We start from the raw sequence: 13,421 nt of genomic DNA on the forward strand, positions 1-13,421 counted from the left end.
AGCAGAACAAACACCACCACCCACTGTGTTGAGAGTTGTCTGTCGTCTTTGCCTGCCTCCCTCCATTCATCCCTCCCTCCACCTCTTCCTACAGTCACCACATCAAAGGAACCCCCCAGGTTAAAGTGAAACACTCTAGAGGACATTGAGTAGTGAGTAAAGACCTGCAGGGGACAAACTAAAACCGTGGTTGTCATGAGTCCCCATCACCATGACACAGCAGAATCCCAATGTCCAAGCTGAGGCACGGGAGACTCCTTCATGTTCTAATTTAAGGGATCCTTAAGAAAAGCCACTTAAGTTAAGTCAGAAGTTTAGCCTTGGTTTTCTGCCCCAGCTGGCTCTCCATTGAAAGCCTCAGTGTGATGGACCCTGTTTGAGCTGCACATGAGAGAGCAACGCAGCTGATGGCTTCAGTTTATCACACAGTAGCACGGCCCCAGACTACACATCAAACACAGCAGACTGGCCCCAGACTACACATCAAACACACAGACTGGCCCCAGACTACACATCAAACACACAGACTGGCCCCAGACTACACCTCAAACACAGCAGACTGGCCCCAGACTACACCTCAAACACACAGACTGGCCCCAGACTACACATCAAACACACAGACTGGCCCCAGACTACACATCAAACACACAGACTGGCCCCAGACTACACCTCAAACACAGCAGACTGGCCCCAGACTACACCTCAAACACAGCAGACTGGCCCCAGACTACACCTCAAACACAGCAGACTGGCCCCAGACTACACCTCAAACACAGCAGACTGGCCCCAGACTACACCTCAAACACAGCAGACTGGCCCCAGACTACACCTCAAACACACAGACTGGCCTCAGACTACACATCAAACACACAGACTGGCCCCAGACTACACCTCAAACACACAGACTGGCCCCAGACTACACATCAAACACACAGACTGGCCCCAGACTACACATCAAACACACAGACTGGCCCCAGACTACACCTCAAACACACAGACTGGCCCCAGACTACACATCAAACACACAGACTGGCCTCAGACTACACATCAAACACACAGACTGGCCCCAGACTACACATCAAACACACAGACTGGCCTCAGACTACACATCAAACACACAGACTGGCCCCAGACTACACCTCAAACACACAGACTGGCCCCAGACTACACATCAAACACACAGACTGGCCCCAGACTACACATCAAACACACAGACTGGCCCCAGACAACACATCAAACACACAGACTGGCCCCAGACTACACCTCAAACACACAGACTGGGCCCAGACTACACCTCAAACACAGCAGACTGGCCCCAGACTACACATCAAACACAGCAGACTGGGCCAGGCTGGAACGAACGAACGAATGAACGAACGAGACACACACAGACAGACAGACAGACAGACAGACAGACAGACAGACAGACAGACAGACAGACAGACAGACAGACAGACAGACAGACAGACAGACAGACAGACAGACAGACAGACAGACAGACAGACAGACAGACAGACATTCCATCTGGTCAGGACAAGACTGCTGCTGAGAGATGCAAGGTGAATGTTTAGTCTGTGACTCTGTGGCTCTGTGGCTCAGTGGCTGACCTAATGGCAAGAGGAGAGCTGACTATCTACAGGCCCCCCGTTAGGTCCCGTATTACAGTAATAATAACAGCCTGTAAAGTAATTATCAACCCATTACACAACATTCATAAAAAGGTTATTTGATGTCAAGTTTAACCAAAACCAAATGGGGCCTAGTCATTAGAGTGGTGGGGCTGAGGCACATAAGCTCCACCATAAAAACAAAATACTAATATAAAGAAAACTGATGTAATATTTTTGCTGCCAGAGAGAGAGAGAGACACAGAGAGAGAGAGAGACAGAGAGAGAGAGAGAGACACAGAGAGAGAGAGAGACAGAGAGAGAGAGAGAGACAGAGAGAGAGACAGAGAGAGAGAGACAGACAGAAAGACAGAGAGAGAGAGAGAGAGAGAGAGAGAGAGAGAGAGAGAGAGAGAGAGAGAGAGAGAGACAGAGAGAGAGACAGAGAGAGAGAGAGAGAGAGACAGAGATCTGTCTATCCTCTTTAGATCATTTTAAAACAGCAGCTTTCTCCTTCATACCAGAACCACAGATGATTTTCTGACCTGGCTGAATAAATACCACAGATACTGTGTTTGTGTGTGTATGTGTGTGTTTACGTGTGTGTGTTTGTGTGTGTATGTGTGTGTTTACGTGTGTGTGTCTGGGCTTGCATGGGTTTGTGTTTGTTTCTGTTTGTGTGTGTTTACATGTGTGTTTACATGCGTGTGTTTGCGTTTGTGTGTGTGTGTGTGTGTGTGTGTCTGTTCTTGCGTGCGTGTGTGTGTGTTTGTTTCTGTTTGTGTGTGTGTGTGTGTGTATATGTCTGTGTGTGCGTACGTACTTGCGCGTGTGTGTGTTTGTGTGAGATACTATGTCAGTGACATCAGCTCAGCAACAGGTCCCACTGCCAATCAATGCAGTGTCTGAAGAAAGGCCGTCTTTGTTAGGCAGAGAACGCATACTTAATCGGTCAACTTAATCCAAACAAAATGCCCAGGCAGACAATATGACATAGTCCAGACACTATGACATAGTCCAGACAATATGACATAGTCCAGACACTATGACATAGTCCAGACAATATGACATAGTCCAGACAATATGACATAGTCCAGACACTATGACATAGTCCAGACAATATGACATAGTCCAGACACTATGACATAGTCCAGACACTATGACATAGTCCAGACACTATGACATAGTCCAGACACTATGACATAGTCCAGACACTATGACATAGTCCAGACAATATGACATAGTCCAGACACTATGACATAGTCCAGACAATATGACATAGTCCAGACAATATGACATAGTCCAGACACTATGACATAGTCCAGACACTATGACATAGTCCAGACACTATGACATAGTCCAGACACTATGACATAGTCCAGACAATATGACATAGTCCAGACAATATGACATAGTCCAGACAATATGACATAGTCCAGACAATATGACATAGTCCAGACACTTGACTTTCAGATCATGTCAGACGGTCAAGGAAAAATAACATATTTCTGTCCTTTAATGGTTTCTCTCTCTCTCTCTCTCTCTCTCTCTCTCTCTCTCTCTCTCTCTCTCTCTCTCTCTCTCTCTCTCTCTCTCTCTCTCTCTCTCTCTCTCTCTCTCTCTCTCTCTCTCTCTCTCTCTCTCTCTCTCTCTCTCTCTCTCTCTCTCTCAAGACTATTCAATTCAAATGGTATGGTGGTTGAGACAAACTGAAAATATATAACTGTGTGAAAATGATAATGAATCTGTCTGTGTTGGCGGCAGCTCTCACATGGAACACAAAGCCCTCTCACATCCTGATCCTGGCAGAGATTACACACAGACACAGACACCAATCTAGTCACTTCAGACTTTGCAATTTTTCGCTTGGTGACAAATGCCTGTGAGCCCAGTCCGTCAGTGTGAGGGGGCCTGAAGCCGCCCACGACCAGATTCCTGCTCTTTAGAGTCAGTTTAATTGAAAACAGACTGATTACTCTCTCTGTCTGTTTGTCTCTCTCTCTTTCTTTCTTACCCTCTCCCTCCATATCCATTTATCTCTCTCTTCTTTCTCTCTCTGTCTCTCTCTAATCATGCTTTTCCCAGGGTCAAAAAGACACTGACTGACGACACTCCTCTCTTCTCCTCTCAGTTGAAAGTAGGTCTCAGTCTCTGCCCTCCTGGAAAACCCATCAACTGGTCTGTCTTGTAGCTCTACCCTGGCAATACAATCCACTTTTTCTTCTTTCACTACGGATGTAGGGTCTTCATTTCAGACAGTTTGCTACAGCACGACCAGAATACAGGAACATTCTCAGCAACAAAAGAGGGATCAAATGAAGATCCTACGGTACATTTGTAGACGCTAAATGATTGTTAAACCCGGAGAATTCATCGATAGCACGTTTTCTCTGCGAGAGGAAGGACCCACTACCCGTTAATGTGTTTTAGGGAATTCCACTTTGAGGATGCATCCTAAATGGCACCCTATTCCCTATGTAGTGCACTACTTTTGACCTGATCCCTATGGGCCCTGTTCAAAAGTAGTGCACTATAAAGAGAATAGGGTGCCATTTGAGATGTAGATTTTTTTTTCCTACCACTTCATTTTATCAACAACGTTTTCTCCCAGACACACTAGAATGATTTATGGGTGACCTCCATTTAACTGTGGATCAGATTGACTATATTGTAATTTGTAACTGGGAGTCAGATGAATGACTCCCATCCAGAGGTCTGGGGTTGAGTTGGATGGGAGTCAGATGAATGACTCCCATCCAGAGGTCTGGGGTTGAGTTGGATGGGAGTCAGACGAATGACTCCCATCCAGAGGTCTGGGGTTGAGTTGGTTGGGAGTCAGATGAATGACTCCCATCCAGATGTCTGGGGTTGAGTTGGATGGGAGTCAGATGAATGACTCCCATCCAGAGGTCTGGGGTTGAGTTGGTTGGGAGTCAGATGAATGACTCCCATCCAGATGTCTGGGGTTGAGTTGGATGGGAGTCAGATGAATGACTCCCATCCAGAGGTCTGGGGTTGAGTTGGTTGGGAGTCAGATGAATGACTCCCATCCAGAGGTCTGGGGTTGAGTTGGATGGGAGTCAGATGAATGACTCCCATCCAGAGGTCTGGGGTTGAGTTGGTTGGGAGTCAGATGAATGACTCCCATCCAGAGGTCTGGGGTTGAGTTGGATGGGAGTCAGATGAATGACTCCCATCCAGAGGTCTGGGGTTGAGTTGGTTGGGAGTCAGACGAATGACTCCCATCCAGAGGTCTGGGGTTGAGTTGGATGGGAGTCAGACGAATGACTCCCATCCAGAGGTCTGGGGTTGAGTTGGATGGGAGTCAGACGAATGACTCCCATCCAGAGGTCTGGGGTTGAGTTGGTTGGGAGTCAGACGAATGACTCCCATCCAGAGGTCTGGGGTTGAGTTGGATGGGAGTCAGATGAATGACTCCCATCCAGAGGTCTGGGGTTGAGTTGGATGGGAGTCAGACGAATGACTCCCATCCAGAGGTCTGGGGTTGAGTTGGATGGGAGTCAGACGAATGACTCCCATCCAGAGGTCTGGGGTTGAGTTGGTTGGGAGTCAGATGAATGACTCCCATCCAGATGTCTGGGGTTGAGTTGGATGGGAGTCAGATGAATGACTCCCATCCAGAGGTCTGGGGTTGAGTTGGTTGGGAGTCAGATGAATGACTCCCATCCAGATGTCTGGGGTTGAGTTGGATGGGAGTCAGATGAATGACTCCCATCCAGAGGTCTGGGGTTGAGTTGGTTGGGAGTCAGATGAATGACTCCCATCCAGAGGTCTGGGGTTGAGTTGGATGGGAGTCAGATGAATGACTCCCATCCAGAGGTCTGGGGTTGAGTTGGTTGGGAGTCAGATGAATGACTCCCATCCAGAGGTCTGGGGTTGAGTTGGATGGGAGTCAGATGAATGACTCCCATCCAGAGGTCTGGGGTTGAGTTGGTTGGGAGTCAGATGAATGACTCCCATCCAGAGGTCTGGGGTTGAGTTGGATGGGAGTCAGATGAATGACTCCCATCCAGAGGTCTGGGGTTGAGTTGGTTGGGAGTCAGACGAATGACTCCCATCCAGAGGTCTGGGGTTGAGTTGGATGGGAGTCAGACGAATGACTCCCATCCAGAGGTCTGGGGTTGAGTTGGATGGGAGTCAGACGAATGACTCCCATCCAGAGGTCTGGGGTTGAGTTGGTTGGGAGTCAGACGAATGACTCCCATCCAGAGGTCTGGGGTTGAGTTGGATGGGAGTCAGATGAATGACTCCCATCCAGAGGTCTGGGGTTGAGTTGGTTGGGAGTCAGATGAATGACTCCCATCCAGAGGTCTGGGGTTGAGTTGGTTGGGAGTCAGATGAATGACTCCCATCCAGAGGTCTGGGGTTGAGTTGGTTGGGAGTCAGATGAATGACTCCCATCCAGAGGTCTGGGGTTGAGTTGGTTGGGAGTCAGATGAATGACTCCCATCCAGAGGTCTGGGGTTGAGTTGGTTGGGAGTCAGATGAATGACCTGGGACAGTTCTGCCGTCTCACCCACCATTTCCAGCTTGTCGTTCATCATGAACAAAAATCCAGTTGGCATTTGTTATTTTTTCACTCCAGCGAGCACGCAGACGCAGACACAGACACAGACCCAGAACCACACACAGACCAGACCCAGACACAGACCAGACACAGACCAGACCCAGACCCATACACAGACCCAGACCCAGAAACAGACACAGAACCACACACAGACCAGACCCAGACACAGACCAGACACAGACCAGACCCAGACCCATACACAGACCCAGACCCAGAAACAGACCCAGAAACACACACAGACCAGACCCAGACACAGACCAGACACAGACCAGACCCAGACCCAGACACAGACCAGACCCAGACCCATACACAGACCCAGACCCAGAAACAGACACAGACCCAGACCCAGAAACAGACACAGACCAGACCCAGACCCAGACACAGACCAGACCCAGACCCATACACAGACCAGACCCAGACCCAGACACAGACCAGACCCAGACCCATACACAGACCCAGACCCAGAAACAGACACAGACCCAGACCCAGAAACAGACACAGACACAGACCCAGAAACAGACACTGTTTCTGTATCACTGGCCACTTTAAACAATGCCACTTAATATAATGTTTACATATCCTACATTACTCATCGTATATGTATATACTGTACTCTATATCATCTACTGCATCTTGCCATCTTTATGTAATACATGTATCACTAGCCACTTTAAACTATGCCACTTATGTTTACATACCCTACATTACTCATCTCATATGTATATGTATAGACTGTACACTATACCATCTACTGCATCTTGCCTATGCCGTTCTGTACCATCACTCATTCATATATCTTTATGTACATATTATTTATCCCTTTACACTTGTGTGTATAAGGTAGTAGTTGTGGAATTGTTAGGTTAGATTACTTGTTGGTTATTACTGCATTGTCGGAACTAGAAGCACAAGCATTTCGCTACACTCGCATTAACATCTGCTAACCATGTGCATGTGACAAAAAATAAAATTTAAATAAATAAAATAAAATTTGATTTGATTTGATTTGAGACACAGACCCAGACCCAGACACAGACACAGACCAGACATGGGCACAGACACAGACACAGACACAGACACAGACACAGACACAGACACAGACAGACACAGACCAGACACAGGCACAGACCCAGACCCAGACAAGTAAGCAGAAAGGCGGAGGAAGAGATTTAGACATATACAGTTGAAGTCAGAAGTTTACATACACCTTAGCCAAATACATTTAAACTCAGTTTTCACAATTCCTGACATTTAATCCGAGTAAGAATTCCCTGTCTTAGGTCAGTTAGGATCACCACTTTATTTTAAGAATGTGAAATGTCAGAATAATAGTTGAGAGAATTATTTATTTCAGCTTTTATTTCTTTCATCACATTCCCAGTGGGTCAGAAGTTTACATACACTCAATTAGTATTTGGTAGCATTGCCTTAAAATGGTTTAACTTGGGTCAAATTTTTGGGTAGCATTCCACAAGCTTCCCACAATAAGTAGGGTGAATTTTGGCCCATTCCTCCTGACAGAGCTGGTGTAACTGAGTCAGGTCTGTAGGCCTCCTTGCTCACACAAGCTTTTTCAGTTCTGCCCACAAATGTTCTATGGGATTGAGGTCAGGGCTTTGTGATGGCCACTCCAATACCTTGACTTTGTTGTCCTTAAGCAATTTTGCCACAACTTTGGAAGTATGCTTGGGGTCATTGTCCATTTGGAAGACCCATTTGCGACCAAGCTTTAACTTCCTGACTGATGTCTTGACATGTTGCTTCAATATATCCACATAATTTTCCTGCCTCATGATGACATCTATTTTGTGAAGTGCACCAGTCCCTCCTCCAGCAAAGCACCCCCACAACATGATGCTGCCACCCCTGTGCTTCACGGTTGGGACGGTGTTCTTCGGCTTGCAAGCCTCCCCCGTTTTCCTCCAAACATAACGATGGTCATTATGGCCAAACAGTTATACTTTTGTTTCATCAGACCAGAGGACATTTCTCCAAAAAGTACGATCTTTGTCCCCATGTGCAGTTGCAAACCGTAGTCTGGCTTTTTTTAAGGCAGTTTTGGAGCAGTGGCTTCTTCCTTGCTGAGCGGCATTTCAGGTTATGTCGATATAGGACTCGTTTTACTGTGGATATAGATACTTTTGTACCTGTTTTCTCCAGCATCTTCACAAGGTCCTTTCCTGTTGTTCTGGGATTGATTTGCACTTTTCGCACCAAAGTACGTTCATCTCCAGGAGACAGAACACGTCTCCTTCCTGAGCAGTATGATGGCTGTGTGAGCAGTATGATGGCTGTGTGGTCCCATGGTGTTTATACTTGCGTACTATTGTTTGTACAGATGAACGTGGTACCTTCAGGCATTTGGAAATTGCTCCCAAGGATGAACCAGACTTGTGGAGGTCTACCATTTTTACAATTTTTTTTATTTTCTGAGGTCTTGGCTGATTTCTTTTGATTTTCCCATTTATGTCAAGCAAAGTGGCACTGCGTTTGAAGGTAGGCCTTGAAATACATCCACAGGTACACCTCCAATTGACTCAAATTAAGCCTATCAGAAGCTTCGAAAGCCATGACATCATTTTCTAGAATTTTCCAAGCGGTTTAAAGGCACAGTCAACTTAGTGTATGTAAACTTCTGACCCACTGGATTTGGGATACAGTGAATTATAAGTGAAATAATCTGTCTGTAAACAATTGTTGTGTCATGCACAAAGTAGATGTCCTAACCGACTTGCCAAAACTATAGTCGGTTAACAAGAAATTTGTGGAGTGGTTGAAAAACTAGTTTTAATGACTCTGTATGTAAACTTCCGACTTCAACTGTACATGGACTGAATAGACACCCTGAATAGACCCACACACACACACACGCACACGCACACACACACACACACACACACACACACACACACACACACACACACACACACACACACACACACACACACACACTTCAAATGCATCGTTTGCACTTCTACAGTTACAGAGCTAAATCTCCTCATTCTGTGGCTCCAGTGTAACGCCATACAAAGCTAGTTAACACCCCACAGTAAGGTGTGGTAAAGGATTGCTGGTTGAGGGGGAAACTCAGTTCTCAGTCAATACATGTCCTACTTAAATATTTACAGAGTGAAGTAGCAGGAACCTGATATATGTTAGAAATATGTTTTTTATTTTTTATTGATTGCCCAGATGCCGAAACACTAAAACCCCCGTTCAACCGAAAATTTATTTTGCCACTTTTGAAGTGTGTTTACATTAGATTTTTTTTTTTATGTTTCTATTCATCATACAAACCTTCCAGGTAGATAAAGCAGGGGAAAACAAAACACCAAACTGAACAGGAGAAAACGTGTCCAATATCAGAAGAGATCGGGAGCCACCTTTAACTGTCATTTCCTGTCATCAGTAATCAGAGTTTCTGCTCTGTATTCATTCAACGGTTTGGTTTAGAACACTTGAGACAGGGAGGCTTAACAGAAGGAGAGGAAATGAAGAGGGGAAGGAGAAAGGGGGGGGGGGGGTCTCAATCTAAACGATGATTCTACTTGACCTCTGTGTTAATGAGTCCTTGTACACAGAATGGCAAGATAACAACCATCACGAAAAATCTGCCCAAAATCAAGCCTGCACCCGGCCTCCATGGGAGGCATCTCAAATGGTGCCCTGTTCTCTGTATAGGGGCATTACGGTGCCCTGTTCTCTGTATAGGGGCATTATGGTGCCCTGTTCTCTGTATAGGGGCATTATAGTGCCCTGTTCTCTGTATAGTGCATTATAGTGCCCTGTTCTCTGTATAGTGCATTATAGTGCCCTGTTCTCTGTATAGGGGCCTAATGGGCCCTGGTAAAAATGAGTGCAGTGTGCAGGGGACTAGGGTTCTATTTGGGATGCAGCCCACTCCTCATCATGGACAGATGAAGGTATTTTATGAGGATCCCAATTAGCTGTTGAGAAAGCAGCAGCTACTCTTCCTGGGGTCCACACAGAACATGACACATGACATAATACAGAACATTAACAGACAAGAACAGAACTACATACATTTAAAATGTCACAGCCTACTTATCAATAGATACACACAACATATCTAGGTCAGGGTTCTCCAACCTGATGAAAGACAACATAACTAGGTCAGGGTTCTCCAACCTGATGAAACACAACATATCTAGGTCAGGGTTCTCCAACCTGATGAAACACAACATATCTAGGTCAGGGTTCTCCAACCTGATGAAACACAACATATCTAGGTCAGGGTTCTCCAACCTGATGAAACACAACATATCTAGGTCAGGGTTCTCCAACCTGATGAAACACAACATATCTAGGTCAGGGTTCTCCAACCTGATGAAACACAACATATCTAGGTCAGGGTTCTCCAACCTGATGAAACACAACATATCTAGGTCAGGGTTCTCCAACCTTTTCTATCATGAGAACTACTGTTAAATGATGAAACACAACATATCTAGGTCAGGGTTCTCCAACCTGATGAAACACAACATATCTAGGTCAGGGTTCTCCAACCTGATGAAACACAACATATCTAGGTCAGGGTTCTCCAACCTGATGAAACACAACATATCTAGGTCAGGGTTCTCCAACCTGATGAAACACAACATATCTAGGTCAGGGTTCTCCAACCTGATGAAACACAACATATCTAGGTCAGGGTTCTCCAACCTTTTATATCATGAGAACTACTGTTAAATGATGAAACACAACATATCTAGGTCAGGGTCCTCCAACCTGATGAAACACAACATATCTAGGTCAGGGTTCTCCAACCTGATGAAACACAACATATCTAGGTCAGGGTTCTCCAACCTGATGAAACACAACATATCTAGGTCAGGGTTCTCCAACCTTTTCTATTATGAGAACTACTGTTAAATGATGAAACACAACATATCTAGGTCAGGGTCCTCCAACCTGATGAAACACAACATATCTAGGTCAGGGTTCTCCAACCTTTTCTATTATGAGAACTACTGTTAAATGATGAAACACAACATATCTAGGTCAGGGTTCTCCAACCTGATGAAACACAACATATCTAGGTCAGGGTTCTCCAACCTGATGAAACACAACATATCTAGGTCAGGGTTCTCCAACCTGATGAAACACAACATATCTAGGTCGGGGTTCTCCAACCTGATGAAACACAACATATCTAGGTCAGGGTTCTCCAACCTTTTCTATTATGAGAACTACTGTTAAATGATGAAACACAACATATCTAGGTCAGGGTTCTCCAACCTGATGAAACACAACATATCTAGGTCAGGGTTCTCCAACCTGATGAAACACAACATATCTAGGTCAGGGTTCTCCAACCTTTTCTATTATGAGAACTACTGTTAAATGATGAAACACAACATATCTAGGTCAGGGTTCTCCAACCTGATGAAACACAACATATCTAGGTCAGGGTTCTCCAACCTTTTCTATTATGAGAACTACTGTTAAATGATGAAACACAACATATCTAGGTCAGGGTTCTCCAACCTGATGAAACACAACATATCTAGGTCAGGGTTCTCCAACCTTTTCTATTATGAGAACTACTGTTAAATGATGAAACACAACATATCTAGGTCAGGGTTCTCCAACCTGATGAAACACAACATATCTAGGTCAGGGTTCTCCAACCTGATGAAACACAACATATCTAGGTCAGGGTTCTCCAACCTGATGAAACACAACATATATAGGTCAGGGTTCTCCAACCTGATGAAACACAACATATCTAGGTCAGGGTTCTCCAACCTTTTCTATTATGAGAACTACTGTTAAATGATGAAACACAACATATCTAGGTCAGGGTTCTCCAACCTGATGAAACACAACATATCTAGGTCAGGGTTCTCCAACCTTTTCTATTATGAGAACTACTGTTAAATGATGAAACACAACATATCTAGGTCAGGGTTCTCCAACCTGATGAAACACAACATATCTAGGTCAGGGTTCTCCAACCTGATGAAACACAACATATCTAGGTCAGGGTTCTCCAACCTGATGAAACACAACATATCTAGGTCAGGGTTCTCCAACCTGATGAAACACAACATATCTAGGTCAGGGTTCTCCAACCTGATGAAACACAACATATCTAGGTCAGGGTTCTCCAACCTGATGAAACACAACATATCTAGGTCAGGGTTCTCCAACCTGATGAAACACAACATATCTAGGTCAGGGTTCTCCAACCTTTTCTATCATGAGAACTACTGTTAAATGATGAAACACAACATATCTAGGTCAGGGTTCTCCAACCTGATGAAACACAACATATCTAGGTCAGGGTTCTCCAACCTTTTATATCATGAGAACTACTGTTAAATGATGAAACACAACATATCTAGGTCAGGGTTCTCCAACCTGATGAAACACAACATATCTAGGTCAGGGTTCTCCAACCTGATGAAACACAACATATCTAGGTCAGGGTTCTCCAACCTGATGAAACACAACATATCTAGGTCAGGGTTCTCCAACCTTTTCTATTATGAGAACTACTGTTAAATGATGAAACACAACATATCTAGGTCAGGGTTCTCCAACCTTTTCTATCATGAGAACTACTGTTAAATGATGAAACACAACATATCTAGGTCAGGGTTCTCCAACCTTTTATATCATGAGAACTACTGTTAAATGATGAAACGTGGCGTGTTACTGATACATTTTTCCTTGGCTTTAAAATAAGCACTCTCTTTGTGTTTTCTCCAGAGTTCTGTTTTCTTGGTTTTATTTGCTCCTGGTTTTGGATTTCTTTAAGTTTTTCACTCTCATAGTTACATGTATTTATAGAGAAACAGTGAAATTGAATGTTCCGATTCCACGTCAATGTTTTGATTCCACGTCAATGTTCTGATTCCACGTCAATGTTCTGATTCCACGTCAATGTTCTGATTCCACGTCAATGTTCTGATTCCACGTCAATGTTCTGATTCCACGTCAATGTTCTGATTCCACGTCAATGTTCTGATTCCACGTCAATGTTCTGATTCCACGTCAATGTTCTGATTCCACGTCAATGTTCCGATTCCACGTCAATGTTCCGATTCCACGTCAATGTTCCGATTCCACGTCAATGTTCCGATTCCACGTCAATGTTCCGATTCCACGTCAATGTTCCGATTCCACGTCAATGTTCCGATTCCACGTCAATGTTCCGGTTCCACGTCAATGTTCCGGTTCCACGTCAATGTTCCGGTTCC

General features: G+C 44.9%; 1 protein-coding gene across 1 annotated transcript in view; it reads right to left on the reverse strand.

The window, feature by feature from the left end:
* col14a1a (collagen, type XIV, alpha 1a) overlaps positions 1-13,421 on the reverse strand; it is a 237,202-nt gene that overhangs the window by 168,148 nt on the left and 55,633 nt on the right. The window lies entirely within an intron of this gene.

This window comes from Salvelinus namaycush, chromosome 5, assembly GCF_016432855.1.
Source record: "Salvelinus namaycush isolate Seneca chromosome 5, SaNama_1.0, whole genome shotgun sequence".
Classification (NCBI taxonomy): domain Eukaryota; kingdom Metazoa; phylum Chordata; class Actinopteri; order Salmoniformes; family Salmonidae; genus Salvelinus; species Salvelinus namaycush.